This window comes from Hemitrygon akajei, chromosome 12, assembly GCF_048418815.1.
Source record: "Hemitrygon akajei chromosome 12, sHemAka1.3, whole genome shotgun sequence".
Classification (NCBI taxonomy): Eukaryota; Metazoa; Chordata; class Chondrichthyes; order Myliobatiformes; family Dasyatidae; genus Hemitrygon; species Hemitrygon akajei.
In genome coordinates this window covers 98,004,204-98,019,495 of record NC_133135.1, presented here as the reverse complement: position 1 = coordinate 98,019,495, position 15,292 = coordinate 98,004,204, and the positions used below count along the sequence as shown (strand labels likewise).

The window sequence follows — 15,292 nt, the reverse complement described above, 5'->3', positions numbered from 1 at the left end:
TCTCTCATTGGGACTTCTAGATACTGATGAAGGAAACTTTCCTGAACACATTTGACATACTCTATCCCATCTAGTGTTTTTACAGTATGGGATTTCCAGTAAATATGTGGAAATTAAAATCACCTACTATAACAACCTTATGTTTCTTGCAACAGTCTGTGACCTCTTTACAAATTAGTTCCTCTAAATCCCCAGGACAGTTGGGTGGTCTGTAATAGAGCCCTATTAATGTGATAATATCTTTCTTATTCAACCCATAGTGCCTCACTGGTTGGCTTCTCCAGTCTGCCCTGACGGAGCAATGCCGTGACATTTTTTCCTAACTAGTAACGCCAACCCTCCTTCTTCAATCCCTCCCGCTCTGTCTCGTCTAAAACAACAGAACCCCGGAATATTGGGCTGCCAGTCCTGTCCCTCCTGCAACCAAGTCTCACTAATGGCTACAACGTCACAAATCCAGGTATTGATCTATACCCTGAGCTCATTGGCCTTTCCTACGATACTTCTTGCATTGAAATATGCTCAAGACACTAGTCGCACCATGCTCAATCTTTTGATTCCTGACTTTGTCTGAGGTCTTACCAACATTTGCCCTCACAACCTCTCCACTAACTGTTCCGGCATTCTGTTTCCCATCCCCCTGCAACTCTAGTTTAATCCCCACTGTGCAGCATTGACAAACCCACCCGCTAGGATATTAGTCACCAGTTTGCACCTAGTTAAGGTTTTTAGATCATTGGACTCTCTCCCAGCGAAGGTGGAAGAGAGCCCAATGATCTAAAAATCTTATGCCCTTCCTCCTACTCCAATTCCTTAGCTATGTATTAAGCTGTATAATCTTCCTATTTCTGGCCTCACTAGCATGTGGCACGGGTAACATTCCTGAGATCACAGCCCTGGAGGTCCTGCCAGGCGTAGTGGTGTAATGAAAAACTTATTTGCAGCAGCATCACAGGCACATAGCAGTAGAGACCAACATTCAAAGTAAATAAACATAAATTAATCATAAACTATACTCAATTTCTCCAGGAAAGAATACAAGTATAAGATAAGAAGGTCCATTTTAGTGCAAAGTGATCAAAGAGCCATTGTGTTGCTAATGTTAGAGATGTGCCAGATGGTTCAAGATCTGAATGTTTGAAGGGAAGGAACTGTTCTTGGACCTGCTGATATGGGACTTCAGATTACCATTTGCCCGATGGTAGCTAAGAGAAGATGACATGGTAGAAAACATTGATGATGGATATTGCCTGTTTGAGGTAATGCCTGCTTTAGATATGATCGATTGTGGGCAAGGCTCTCTGCAGTCTCTTACATTACTGCACATTCAAACTGATGTATCAGATCAGTCAGGATGCTTTCAACAGTACATCTGTAGTAACTGTCAGTGATTGATAACAAGCTGAAACTTCTTAACCTGTAAAAACGCTGGTGTGCCTTCCTTGTGATTTCATCTGCATGTCACCCCATGATCAACCAGAACTTCAGCATTTGGTTCCAAAATTCCTCATGGGCCACCTTCTCCTGCTGCTGCTGCTGCCCTCTTCCCTTACCAGGCCCAGTAATAAATTATGAGTTGTTATTCTTGATTTATACCCCACCCCCCATCTCTGTTCTCCTCATCTTGCAATCCACCAAAATTTAGCACCACTGACATGCATTTCTCCAGCAGCAGGGCTGTGTCCCAGCCAGATCCAGCAACCTGGCATTCCTGGTGAAGTCTTTCAGTTACCCCCTTCAATTAAGACAGCCTTTAGTTCTCTGTTTGAGACAGCTGCTGTTTGTTGGCCTCTCTGGTGGTCCAGTGCCACATTCTGTTTGATGTCCCTGTGGGTGTTTGTGCTGCTGGTGTGGACTATTACACATTTCCCCATCAAAACTCAGCCTCAGGAAGGGAATTCATGTCCCTGCTGACAAAGGGGCATCTCAGAATACAAGTAGCATGTTCTGTTCTCATGGGAAAATCAGAATTTTGGAAGACTAATTTGTTTTCTGAGTACCAATAAGAGAAAGTAAAATTTTCTACAACTCTCCTGATATAAGCAGACAACGAAGAAACCCAAATTTGGGGTCAGAATCAACCTTTCAGCTTGTTGTCTTACACAGTAGCACTACAGAGCTACCTTGACCACAGCCAATCTGCTGGTCATGGGTCAAACAGTAGAGGGAAGGGAACTGTTGATGCTTTGGATTGAAATCCTGTAGCAGAACTGCTCACTTGTATCTCTGAAACACCTCGCTGGAACTCCAGGATCCTGCCATTCACCTTGGCCCCAGCGCACTCTCTAACAGAGATGTTGTGCTCTCAGAAGATCATGGGTTCTGGGCTATATAATTCAAACAGGCACTCCAAGCAGGAACAGAGGGAGTGCTGCACAGTCAAGGCTGCACCATTCATCATGTGACGAGACTAAAGGCTGGCTCCTCCAAACTGGGTGTAGAAGGGAGTCTGCCTTTGAGACATTCAGTCATAATCCTGTGGATGGTAGCTTCACACCATTGGCTACTCAACCAAGCAACATACCCAAAGCCCAGATCTGTAGTTCCTCTCATTCCAGACACCACACCCCCTCCCCACTTGCCCTGAGACCATCCATCCTATCTATGGCCCTTATGATCTTATGCCTCTATAATGTAACTCCTGATCTGCCTTTGCTCCAGGGAAAACAGCCCCCATCAGGCCCCAGAGGCAATTTCCCTGCAGAATCTGCTCAATCATTGGATTAGATTATTTGATCAGTACCATATTACTCTCTGTATTACTGTCCACAGATTGCATGTGTGCTTCCTGAGGCATGTTAGTGCCATCATTAAATTGGCTGTAAAGTGAGCAAGGCCCATAGATATGAGTGGAAGGTGGTTTCTTCAAAGCATCTTTGCAGGTTAAACCAAAACCAAAAGTTGGAGAGGCTTAGCTGGCTGATGGAGCACCGGTATCTTGGCAGCACCGTGGTCAAATGAAGAAAGAGTTTAAATCCCACCATGGAATACCCATGTGGAAAAAGGATCTAGTGCTTTCCCAATGTATATGACAAATAAACTCTTCTCAGGCCCCCAGCCAGGTACAGCTATCGATTTTAGTGACGTTTTGATGACAAACTCTGCCATCTTCTTCAGGTTATCCCTTAGCCTTCTTCACTCCAGTGAAAATAGATCCAGCCTACCTGTATAACCCGAGCCCTCCAGTTCCTGCAACAACCCCATGAATCCTTTCTGTGCCCTCTCTAGATACTTACTTATTTTTTTTGTTCTGATGAAGGGTCTCGGCCGAAACGTCAACTGTGCTTCTTCCTATAGATGCTGCCTGGCCTGCTGCGTTCCACCAGCATTTTGTGTGTGTTGCTTGAATTTCCAGCATCTGCAGATTTCCTCGTGTTTGCGTTATTTATTTGTTTGTTTGTTTATTTATTTAGAAATACGGCACAGAACAGATCCTTCCAGCTCAATGAGCACGATCCTTAGCAACCTACCTATTTAACAGTGACTTAATCACAAGACAATTTAGAAAGGTTTCAAAGGTACATTTAATGTCAGAGAAATGTATATAATATGCATCCTGAAATATTCGTTCACCCGGTATTCAACGTACCACAGGCTCTCTCTCTCTAATAAGGAAAAAGAGGTGTCTCTGTTTCACAGTGAGAGGGGAGACATAACAAACAACTCACTGATTTACGATGTTAAAAGTCCATTGTGTCGCTTTTTCCGAGCTCTGTGCCCAAAGAACTCGGGTCTCTGGGAACACAGCCAGCTGGCTGCTTTCAATCTTCCGTCGAATTCCTGCGGAGGCACCGACCTTTGGTCCACCCGTTTCCAGAGCCACAGAATCCCAGAACTCCAAAGACTGCATCCCAGGAATATCGAATAACGGTCAGTCGTGAAACCCTGAGAGCGGGTCCCATTCCCACAAAGAACAGAAGTCAGCATGTGACTCCAGGTCAGGGTCTTCGAAAGAACCCTGAAAGGGAAAAATAAAGATATTAAAGATAGAAACAGAGCTGTTTCTGAAGATGCAAGCAAAGGAGTTGCCATTAGGCGCCATTGTCTCTCCTAAGCTCCTTCAATGACTAATTAACCTACCAACTAGTACATCTTTGGATTGTGGGAGGAAACCAGATCATACAGAGAACTTACAAACTCCTTATAAATGCCTCTGGAATTGAACTCTGAGCTCTGGAACAGCCTGAACTGTAATACTGTGATGCCCTACATTCTTCCTGTGGCCAGACTCACCACTGCCTTTGCAGGGGCAAATGGGTGAGTGCCAATAAATAGTGTGCTGCCAGGGGCATTGTGACCATCACAGACATTGCAGGATGAATAATGCTTTCCCCCCTCATCACCTTCCCTTCTGTGGCAGTATGACTGAAGCTGGAACAAAGGTGTAGGTGGAAGACAGTGCAGAGAATGTAGCAGTGACCAGTTCACCCCCACACTGAGTAAACAGGCAGGGTTGTATCACCTTTGATCTGTGAGTGCAGGGTTAACTGTCACCAACCAAGCGACCAGAAAAGATGAGGAAATCAAAAAAGGCTTGTTTACAGCCTGTGTGTGTTTCTGAGGCAATGCTGGGCTTATCTCAGCCTGCGAATCCTTGTGTAAAGGAAGGTCCCGGCTGACCAGCACAGTGCAATATTAGCATTCATCAGAAGATCAATGATGTTCCTCAAACATGGTGCTCACAGACTACTGGTGAAATGGGCCCAGGCAGTGTGCAGCTAGGAAACAGGAGTAGGTGTATTCAGTTGTTGAATCAAGCTCGTAGGAAGAGGTTGGTCAGCTGATCATGCTGATTCCCTCCCACCTCGTCTCTCAGCAGCAGATTGTTTCATTTCTCATGGCTGTGTGGTGGCACAGCTGGTAAGGCTGCTGCCTCAGAACAACAGAAACCAGGTTCAATTCAGTGCTGTATGAGTTTCCTGCCAGAAAAAGCGAATTCCACTTCCCATTCCAATATGTCTATCTATAACCTCCTCCACTGTCGCGATGCGGCCACTCTTAGGTTAGAGGAACAACACCTTATATTCCGTCTGGTTAGCCTTCAACCTGATGGTATGGACATCTATTTCTCGAACTTCAGGTGATGTCCCCCCCTTCCCCTTTCACCTTTCCCCATCTGCTTTTTCCTCTTTCACCTTACCTCCATGCCTGCCCATTGCCTCCCTCTGGTGCTCCTCTCCCCTCTTCTTTCTTCCATCGACTCCTGTCTTCTATCAGACTCTCTCTTCTCCAGCCCTGGTCCTTCACCAATCAACTTCCCAGCTTTTTACTTCATCCCTCCCCCTCCCAGTTTCACCTATCACCTTGTGTTTCTCCCTCCCCTCCCCACACCTTTTAAATCTACCCCTCAGCTTTATTTCTCCAGTTCTGCTGAAGGGTCTCAGCCCGAAACGTCGACCATGCTTTTTTCCATAGATGCTGCCTGGCCTGCTGAGTTCCTCCAGCATTTTGCGAATGTTGCTCGGATTTCCAGCAGCTGCAGATTTTCTCTTGTCTCTCTGGAGTTGGTTTGTTTGCATTGTGACTGAATGGGTTTCCTCCTGGTGCTCCAGTTCCCTCCCACTTCCAAAGGATGTGCAGTTTATCGCCCTGAGTATGTAGGGGAGAGGTAGAAAATCCAGAGAGTGGGGGAATTGATGGGAATGTGGGGAGATTAAAAAAATTGGATTAGTGTAGGGTTAGTGTGAACGGGTCATAAGGGCTGTCTGTGGTTTCTGCCCTACTGTACGTACTGTTCCCCACCCTCAATGCTGCCTGACTTACTGAGTACACTCAGCAGCTTATGTGTGTTGCTCAAGATTTCCAGCATCTACAGAATCTCTTGTGTTTATGATTGGCCATTCCATATATTGACCACTCTCTGGGTGAAAAAGTTGTCCCTCAGTTTCCTGTTAAATCCCTCCACTCTCATCTTAAGCCTACACCCTCTAGTTCTTGATTCACCAACCCTGGGAAAAAAGGCTACACACATTGACCGTCATGATTTTGTACACCTTTATAAGATCACCCCTGATTCTCTATGCTCCAGTGAATAAAGTCTTGACCTGCTTATCCTCTCTCTGCATAACTCTGTCCCTTGAGTCCCAGTAACATCCCCATAAATCTCCTCAGCACACCTTCCAGTATCTTTCCTATAGCACAGTGATCAAAACTGGCACAATATTCCAAATTCAGCCTTATAAGTGATCCCGGTCTCTCTTGACCTGGCAACATTCTCATAAATGCTCTCCACACTCGTTCACTTTAATATTGTCCTTCCTATAAAAGGGCAACCAAAACTGAACACAATTTCCAAGAGCAGACATAACAGTGTTCTGTCTAACTGCAATGTGAATGCCCGTCCATTACACTCACTGCCCTGAACGATGAAAGCCTGGTATCATCACCATGGGCACGAAGGGCAGCACGATGAACAGAAAATTGTCACTAGTACTAAGGAAGCTGCCACTCCAGTCCATGCAAAACAGATATTCACAACGCTTGCCATGCAGCTTCCTTTTTTAAAAATTCCCACACTTACATGCACAACGCTTCTCAGTACAGGCAACCTGGGTTCATTTCTCACTGTTGTCTACGAGGAGTTTGTATGCTCTCCCCATGACCATGTGGGTTTCCTTCAGGTGCTCCTGTTCCTTCCCACAGCCCGAAGGCGTACTGGTTGGTAGGTTAATTGGTCATTTTAAATTGTTTAGTGATTAGGCTAGAATTAGATCGGGGAATTGCTGGGCAGCAAGGCTCGAAGAGCCGGAAAGGCTGAATCTGTGCTGTATCTCAATAAATAAACAATATGTCCAAATCAGATTCCATCTCATTGGCTCCTCACTCAACCCTGGAACATCACAACATCAGGAGGCTCTTTATCAACTACAGTTTGGCATTCAATACCACCATCCCCTCAAAACTGGTCAATAAGCTTCAAGACCTCCTTGTGCATTGAATCCTCAATTTCCTCACTTTGGTTATTTTGGATTGGCAACAAATTCTCCTCCATGATCTCCATCAGCAATGGTACACTACAAGGCTGTGTGCTCCATTCACTTTACACTTTTGACTGTGTGGCTGAGCACAGCTCCAAAGCCTTTTTCAAATTTGCTGACGACACCACTGTCATAGGCGAAACCAAAGATGGTGACAAATCAGCATATAGGAAGGAGGTTGAAAATCTGTCTGAGTGGTACCACAACAATAACCTCTTGCTCAATGTCAGCAAGACCAAGGAGCTGATTGTTAACTTCAGGAGGAGGAAACCAGAGGTCCATGAGTCCTTACCGGAGGATCAGAGATGGAGAGGGTCAGCGACTTTAAATTCCTCAGTGTTATCAATTTGGAGGACCTATTCTAGGCCCAGTACATAAGTACAATTACAAAGAAAGCACTTCTACTTCCTTAGATGTTTGTGAAGATTTAGCATGACATCTAAAACCTTGAAAAATTTCTCTAGATGCATGGTGGAGAGTATATTGACTGACTGCATCATGGCCTGATATGGAAACAACTCTTGAATGGAAAATCATATAAAAAGTAGTGGATGCAGCCCAGTCCATCACAGGTAAAGCCCTCCCCAACACTGAGCACATCTACAGGAAGCATTGTCACAGGAAAGCAGTATCCACCATCAGGGACTCCACCACCTGCGTCATGCTCTCTTCTTACTGCTATCATCAGGAAGAAAGTACAGGAGCCTCAAGACTCACACCACCAGGTTCAGGAGGAGTTATTGCCCCTCACCCATCAGGCTTTAATGAACCAAAAGAGATAATTTCACCTGCCCTGTCACTGAAATGTTTTCACAACTTATAGACTCACTTTCAAGGACTCTTCATCTCATGTTCTCGATATTTATTGCTTATATATTTATTATTTCTTTTTTTGTATTTACACATTTTGTTGTTTTCTGCACACCAGTTGAATATCCAAGCGGTCTTTCATTTATTCTATTATGGATTTACTGAGTGTGTCCACATGAAAATGAACCTTAGGATTGTATATACTGACATATATGTACTTTGATAATAGATTTACTTTGAACTTTGGGCACCATGTCCTCTTTCATCTGCGGAAATGTGTCCCCAAACACAACATCTCTGCCCTGAATGAAAATTTTGCCTAACCTCCTTGGTTTTGGACACTACCCCATAGAGACCAGGATCTTTCAACATCCTAACTACTAGCCCTACACCTAAATTCTATGTAGCTACACCCACTCACATATCTGTTCTTGCTCATGTTTGAAATCACTTCTTGCAGCTTGTTTAATTTTACACCTAAAACCAAGCCAAAAATTTAATTTAGAAGCAGTAAAAGTGGAGGGATGGGCCATACTGTCTTTGAGCCAGTGCTACTATTCAATATGATCATATCTGACCCTCTGACCACATTCCCACTCTCTCCATACCTTGATGCTGTGTATCCAGCTCTTTTACCTGATATCCCAGAGATGATTCCTGGTTCTCAGTCGGCAGCAAGGAAACAATTACCCGTATCCAGCCTACCTGGTACTGTCTGAATTTCAGGGGATGGAAGTGGACATGGTGACCAAAGTTCTCCTCTGACTCTTCTAAACATTAACATCTTAACAAAAGATGCATTTAAGGTGAGAGGGGGAAAATTTAAAGGAGGTGGTGGGACAAGTATTTTTCACATTGCCTGGAGGGTGCCTGGAATGGGCTGCCACAGATACTGGTGGGAGCAGATCATGGTATTTAAGAGGTTTTTAGCCTCTTTCCTTCCTGATCTCCCCCTTCCCTTTCTTCCATGGTCTTCTACCCTCTCCTATCAGAGTCCCCCTTCTCCAGCCCTTTATCTCTTTCACCAATCAACTTCCCAGCTCTTCACTTCAACCCTCCCCCATCTCCTGGTTTCATCTATCACAAACCACCTTGTACTTCTTCCTGCCCTTCCCCCACCTTCTTGTTCTAACTTCTCATCTTTTTTTCCAGTCCTGATGAAGGGCCTTGGCCTGAACCTCAACTGTTTACTCTTTTCCACAGATGCTGCCTGGCCTGCTGAGTTCCTCCAGCGTTTTGTGTGTGTTGTTTGGAATAATGTGTTCAGTTTTGATCACTGTGCTACAGGGAAGGTGCTGCAAAGTGTGCTGAGGAGATTTACAAGGATGTTGCTGGGACTCAAGCAACTGAGCTATGGAGAGTCAGGACTTTATTCATTGAGCACAGGAGAATGAGGGGTGATCTTAAACAGATGTACAAAATTGTGACGGGCAGAGATAGGGTCGATATGTATAGCCTTTTTCCTCAGGGTGGGTGAATCAAGAACTAGAGGGTGTAGACATAACATGAGAATGGAGAGATTTAACAGGAACCTGGTGGACAACTTTTTCACGCAGAGAGTGAAATATGTTAATATTTCAATATTTCAAATATGTGAAATATATGGAACGGCAAATCATAAACATAAGGAATTTTGCAGATGCTGGAAATCTTGAGCAACACATAAAATGCTGGGAACACATTGTAATTCAGGCAGCATCGATGTTTTTGTGCCAAGATCTTTAATCAGGTTTGGTGAAGAGTCTCGGTCCAAAACATCAGCTGTTTATTGCCGTCCATAGCTGCTACCTGACTTGCTGAGTTCCTCCAGCATTTTGTGTGTGTTGCTCAATATATAGAATGCAGTACCGGAAGTGGTTGAGGCAGGTATACTAACAGGTACGTGCACAGGTAGATTAATAGGAAAATGCAGAGAGATTTGGGCCAAGCATGGGCAAATAGGAATTGCTTAGATGGGCATTTTGTTTGGTATGGACCAGTTGGCTGAAGGGTTTATTTCCATGCTGAGTCACTCTATGGCTCTATGAGCGGGCAGAAAAGATTTAGATGAATTTGGAATTGTTTTCAGTACAGACATGGAGGGCCAAAAGGCCTGTTCCTGTGTTCTAGTACAGCTGACACAATTTCTCTTCAAACCAGGATATGGTCTGATAAACCTTCTCCCTCCATTACAACCTTTGGACAAAAGGTCAGCTGTTTCTAGACAAGAGACGGACTTTTAGACTAGAGTGACGGAGTAGAATGCTATATCTCTGTTTACTTGAATGAACAAGTTAAACTCATCTGAAGAGTTGTATCATATCAGCTCTAGACCATGATGTGGCCTGTTACCCATCTTCATATTCTTTTGACAAATGTCCCTTACACCGCAAACGAGTTGTTAGCTGCAGTTTGCGACCTGTGGGAATGTTTAGAATTACCAGTCTCTCACACCGCAGAAAGCAAGAGTGTGCTGCTTGTGGAATGCCACTGTGGAACCTGAAGCCAAAGGTCATAAATCTGGTTGATCCACTGAGAAATCAGGAGAATCCCTTTACCCAGGGAGAGGAGAGAATGTGCAATTCACTGCAGAGTAAATGAGGCGACCTGAGCAGACATTTAAAATATCACCAGAGTGAGACAAAGAAAATGGTGTCATAGTCAGAATCAGGTTTAATAGCACCGGCATCTGTGAACTTTGCAGCAGCAGTTCAATGCAGTACATGTTAACAGAGAGAAAAAGAAAACTATGAATTACAGTAGGTGTGAATATGTCTATTAAATAGTTAAATAAGTAGTCAAAGAAAATTGGAAGTAAAGAACAGTAGTGAGGTAGTGTTCACGGATTCAATACCCATTCAGAAATCAGATGGCAGAGGGGAAGAAGCTGTTCCTGAATCGCTGACTGTGTGTCTTCAGGCTCCTGTACCTCCTACCTGATGGTAGCAATGAGAAGAGGGCATGACCTGGATGGTAGGGTCCTTAATGATGGACAATGTATCTGTGAGGCACCGCTCCTTGAAGATGACCTGGTTACTATAGAGGCCATGATGGAGCTGGCTGGTTTTACAACTCTCTGTAGGTTATTTCGATCCTGTGCATTAGCTCCCCATCCCCCATACCAGATGTCATGCAACCCGTTAGAATTCTCTCCATTGTACATCTGCAGAAATTTACGAGTGTTCTTGACGACATACCAAATCTCAAACTCCTAATGAAATATAAACCCTTTCTTGCCTTCTTTATAGCTGCATTGATATGTTGTGTCCAGGTTAGGACCTCGAGATATTGACACCCAGGGAAATGAAACTGGTCAGTCTCTCTACTTCTAATCCTTCTATTAGGGCTGGTTGTGTTCCCTCGCCTTACCCTTTCTGAAGTCCACAATCAGTTCTTTGGTCTTACTGACGTTGTTGCAGTGACACCACTCAACTAGCTGGTATAGATGCATTTGAGCTGTGCCTAGCCCCACAGTCATGGGTGTGGAGAGAGTAGAGCAGTGAGCTCAGCACACATCCCTCAGGTGCGCCAGTGTTGACTGTCAGCGAGATCGAGATGTTATTTCCAATCTGCACCAGTTGTGGGCTTCTGGTTAGGAAGTCAAGGATTCAGTTACAGAGGAAGGTTCTGTAGCTTTACAATCAGAATTGTAGGAATGATGGCGTTAAACGCTGAGCTGTAGTCAATAAGCAGCATTCTGATGTAGGTATTTGTATTGTCCAGGTTATCCAAGGCGGTGTGGAGAGCCAACAAGATCGCATCCAATTTAGACCTATTGTGGCAACAGGCAAATTGCAGGTTGTTGCTGAGTCAGGAGTTGAATCTAGCTATAATGAACCTCCGAAAGCATTTGATCGCCATAGATGTGAGTGCTATTGGATGATTGTTGTTAAGGCAGCTCACCCTGCTCTTCTTGGGCACTGGTATGATTGTTGCCCTTTTGAAGCAGATGGAATCTTCTAACTGAAGCAATGAGAAATTGAAAATGTCTTTGAACACCCCAGCCAGCTGATTGGCACCAGTTTTCAGAGCATTACCAGTCTCTCCATTGGGATCTGTCACCTTGCGAGGGTTCACCCTCCTAAAAGACAGCCTGACACAAGGTTTTTACAGCAGGGAAGCAGGCCCTTTGGCGTAACTGGTCCATGTTGACCAAGATTCCCCATCCAGCCTAGACCTATTTAACAGGTTTGGCCCATAAAACCTTTCCAATCCATGGACCTGTCCCAATGTCTTATTAAAGTTGTTATTGTACTTACTACAACCACTTCCTCTGCCAGCTGATTTCCACCTTTTCATAAAAACTTCACCCTCATGTTCCCCTTAAATCATTCCCCTATATCCTTAACGCCATCCCCTTTCGACCTTGTTTTCCCTGTTCCCTGTGCAGTTGTAGAGAAATGTAATTGGTGGAAATGTACAGAATTCACAACCATCGACATTGACTTGGAGTTCACTTTAAGAGACAGGTCAACATGATGACGTAATTATATAAAGTATTGTTACCGTGCTTCTGTGTTCAGTGTTTGAAATGCGTTGTTACGGTTTTTCTTAAACAAATTGTCTCATGCAGATTTATTTGCAAAAACCTACATTGGTGACCCCGATGCTCTAGGATGATTCCAAAGGTATTGAACATGTCAGCCAATGCTTTGAACCTGCCGGAGTTTTGGGAGCAAAATGCCGTCGCTTGGTTTGTACAAGCTGAGGCCCAATTCGCGCTGTGAGAAATCACCAAGTATTTCTATGTGGTAGCATCGCTCAGCAACGACACAGAGTGGTGAGTCTACTAGAACACCTGCCTGAATACGGTAAATACTGATCGCTGAAAACTTATCTCTTACAGACTTTCGGACTGTCAGAGTCTGAGCACACCTGGCCTCAGTGATGGAGTGAGTGGACCACATGTGGCCTCTCCTAGGAAATCACCATCCTTGTTTTATTTTTAAAGAACTCTTCACGCAGCGAATGCCTGATCAAGTTTGTATAGCCCTTACTAATGCACCTGTGAAGGACTGTAGGGAGCCAGTCTGGATTCTCAACCATTGACTTTCTCAGCTATGGCATCTCTGCAGAAGGTGCGAAACCCCTCCCATTAAAACTAGCTGCTATTATGGATTTCCCACCACCCCGCAATACTTAAAAATTACAGCTTTAGGCCTGATGAAGTTCTATCACCATTTCATTCCATGAACTGCTGAACTTGTGCCCCCCCCCCCCCGTGTAGTGTGTTGAAAGGCAATACCCCTAATCACGTGCTTGACTGGCCAGCAGACATGACCAGGCATTTGATGATACCAAATAAGCCCTGTCTAATGCTCCCCAATGCACCTATAGCCACTACCTCTGACACTTCAGTCTACTCTGTGAGTGCTGTGCACAAACAGTTGGCCGGAGGCATCTGGCAGCCACTCGCCTTCTTCAGCCGGCAGCTCTGTTCCCCCGCAAGGAAGTACAGCACGTTTGACCGTGAGCATCTCGGATTCTATCTGACTGTCCACCATTTTTGTTTTCTTCTAGAGGGTCACCATTTCACAGCGTTTGTTGACCACAAACCCCTCGTGCATACAATGGCCAAAATATCAGCCCCTTGGTCTGTACGACATCAATGCCACCTGACCTATACATGCAAGTTCACAACAGATACACACCATATCAAGGGGGGAAAGAATGCCGTGACCAGTTGCCTCTCAAGGCCAGCTGTCGAGGCCCTACACAAGGGGTTGATTACACTGGCATGGCTGCTGACCAGTTACTGATCCAGAGGACCAGGCTTACCGAACAGTAGTCACAGGCCTCTGGTTGGCTGATATTAAGTTCAGGGTAGCTGGGGTGTCCCCCTGTGCGACGACTCATCTGGTTGCCCTCACTCCATGGTGCCTACAGACTGAGGTAGATTGTTTTTGGCTCCTTTCACATCCGGGCCTGAAGGCCTCACCAAAACTGGAAGCACTAAATTTTGTGTGACATAGCCTTCGAAAGGATGTATGTGATTGCAAAAAGTTAACTGTCATTTTCAGACACTATTGGCACATTTTGAGCTCCCTGGGCGACAGTTTGACCATGTCAATGTGGACCTTGTTGGTTCCCTTCCCCTTGCTGTGGTTTCATGCACCTCCTTACCATGGTGGACCATACCATTCCTCTCGCATCGACAACAGCTGCAGACATGGCTCGGGCATTCATCAGCACCTGTGTTGCTCTGTTTGGCACCCCATCTGATATTTCCTCTGACCACGGTCCCCAATTCATAACAGACCTCTGGGCTGCGATGGCCCTGAACCTCAGTGTTAGGCTACATCACACCACGATGTATCACCCACAGTCCAATGGTCTATGCGAGTGGTATCACTGCACCTCTGAGGGCTTCCCTGGTGGATGAGTGTTGGCACGGTTGTCTCCCGTGGGCCCTCCTGAGGCTCAGAACTGCTCTAAAAGAGGACCTGCAGTCGTTCGCAGCTAAGTTGTTATACAGGCAGCCATTACGAGCTCCAGATGATTTCACTCTGGCCACCACAACTGCCTGGTCAGCTTCTCCACAGCATTCTGCCCCCCCTCAGTAAATTCAATTACTCCTCACCTATTCCTACCTCCCATCATGGAGTGCAGCACTCCTAATTTCCTGTTGATCTACATTCCGCCTCGTTTGTTTTCGTCTGCCATGATGCACACCAACATCCCCTTAGGCCTCCTTACAGTGGCCCATTCCATATTTTGGAATGGGGAGAAAAGACTTCTATCATAGATAAGAGGGTAAACCTAAACAAGATTTGGAGGATCCCGCTACCATGTTGACTAGGATACTGATGTATGACATGCTGTCACGACATGACAATGAATGTGCCAACACATCTCTGGACGAGCCAGAAGCACTTGCTGTTCCTCCTCCTGAGCAGTGGGGTGGGGGGGGGGGGGGTGGTGGTGCTCATCTGATCTCCAGACAGGCTCACAATGCTGGTTTTAGTGAATTCTGGGGCGCCTGGATAGGACAATGCTGGAAATGACCATAATTCACAACCATCAACATTGAGTTGGAGTTCACACTGAGACACAGGTCTAACATGATGATGTAAAGTATTGTTACTGTGTTTTTTGTGTTCAGTTTTGGAGTAAACAATAAATTAGTTGTTAATAGTTTTTCTTAAACATAAAACTCCTCAGACAGTTTTATTTGTGAAAACCTACAGTTACCCTTTCTACATCCCTCATGAATTTATATACCTTTTTCAGATCCCCTCACAATCTCTCACACTCTGAGGAAAAAAGTTGTAGCCTGTCCGACCTCTGGCTATAACTCAGTTGAACCAGCCCTGACACCATGCTTGTAAACCATTTCTGGACTTTAACCAGTTTAATAAGTTCTTTGGTTATAGGTCAACCGACAATCACCAATATCCTGGTCAACTGCAGCAGGACCTCCCAACTTTTACACTCAGTACCCTGATGTATGAAGGCCAGCATGACAGAAGTCCCTGTTGACCAGTGACTTAACTTTCAATGAGCCACGTGCTGTTACTCCAAGGTCC

The 15,292-nt window shown here is 45.0% G+C and overlaps 1 long non-coding RNA gene across 1 annotated transcript in view; it reads right to left on the bottom strand.

Annotated features, from left to right (window-relative positions):
* Positions 1 to 3,541: 3,541 nt before the first annotated feature.
* The window catches only part of LOC140737312 (uncharacterized), a 108,935-nt gene continuing 97,184 nt past the window's right edge, over positions 3,542 to 15,292 (bottom strand). The window contains exon 4 of the long non-coding RNA XR_012101100.1: positions 3,542 to 3,958. This is a non-coding gene — a long non-coding RNA (uncharacterized lncRNA). The remainder of the gene's footprint in view (positions 3,959 to 15,292) is intronic.